At 36.8% G+C, this 1,290-nt stretch overlaps 1 non-coding gene across 1 annotated transcript; it reads left to right on the forward strand.

Moving 5' to 3' along the window:
• Positions 1-760: 760 nt before the first annotated feature.
• Positions 761-867, forward strand: LOC124886207. Its single transcript, XR_007043293.1, has one exon. It is a non-coding gene; the product is annotated as a small nucleolar RNA R71 (small nucleolar RNA).
• Positions 868-1,290: the final 423 nt, after the last annotated feature.

The raw sequence follows: 1,290 nt of genomic DNA on the forward strand, positions 1-1,290 counted from the left end.
GGTTCTCTATAGAACTCTTAACCACTCTTCAAAGTGATTGCCATTAATTATTTAGGATTTTCAGTATTACTTAGACAACCACCATGAGACCTGGCATTTTGTGCTTGTTTCATCTGCCCAACCCGCATCTCCAAGTTCTTTGTAGCAACTAGTTGGATCTTATTTTCTGCTATCAATTATGCTTGACTAGCTAAAATTTATTTCAGTATCTCTTCCATATTGCTAGTTTGAGTCATGGCCAAATTTTGCTGCGGAAACTGTTGTTGTTGGTTGATCTATGCTGGATTTGGTGGATGAGACTACCATATTAGATAGTAGGTGTTCCCATAATTCAGCCTTTGAGAATTGTTAATAAATATCACTGACTTGGGATTTGCAGCATACATAGCCGTTAAATGACCACTACTGTCGCAAACCTCATACCAACCTGTGGTCTGTTTAATTTTATTGAATATTGTTGCAGGTTGTGTAAACCTTAACTTCATACTGCTGAACTGAGTGGTTTATCAAATTTTGTAGTGTAGCAAGCTGATATGATAATGTAGTAAATTTGTCCATCTCCAACACACCTAAAACTTTCTTTGTAACACTTCTTGAGTCAGAATACCACTCAGTATTTCCTAGTGCAATCAGGTTCCACATGGTATGCAGCTCATCATATGTAAATTGTAAAGCTTGACCCCTAGCAACTGAATATAGGAAAATTTTTGTGTTGTAATCAAGTACCTCAACAATAGTGTGAGCTAGTACCTCATTAGACTGCTGAAGATGTGGACAGACCTAAAGAAAATCTTTGAACCTCTCCCATTCATGATATAAGTTCTCATCTATCTTTTATTTGAAGCATATAATCTTACTGTTCAATCTCACTTTCTTGCCAGATAGAAAGAATTTAATATGAAATTTATGGGATAAGGCATCCCAAGTTGTGATAGAACTTGCCGACTCAGCATTTAACCACTTCTTTGCTTCCCCAAATAGTGAAAAGGTAATAGTGTAAACCTAACATAATCAGTTGACACACCTGTGGGGATTAATGTGTCACTGATCTCCAGAAAGTTCTGTATATAGATTTGTGGATCTTCATGTGAAAGCCCCATAAACTGTCCACTGCATGTTAAAACTTGCACCTTGTTCTGTTTCAACTCAAAGTTACCTCCAACAGTTGGTTTCTGAAAAAAGGGAGAGCATATTTATCGAAAGTAGGATTGCCACTTCGCGAACAATCCTACGGGTTGGTTGATATTCAACTATGAAAGAAGGATTTTTTTGTTCCTATTGAATTTGTGG

This window comes from Capsicum annuum, chromosome 7, assembly GCF_002878395.1.
Source record: "Capsicum annuum cultivar UCD-10X-F1 chromosome 7, UCD10Xv1.1, whole genome shotgun sequence".
Classification (NCBI taxonomy): domain Eukaryota; kingdom Viridiplantae; phylum Streptophyta; class Magnoliopsida; order Solanales; family Solanaceae; genus Capsicum; species Capsicum annuum.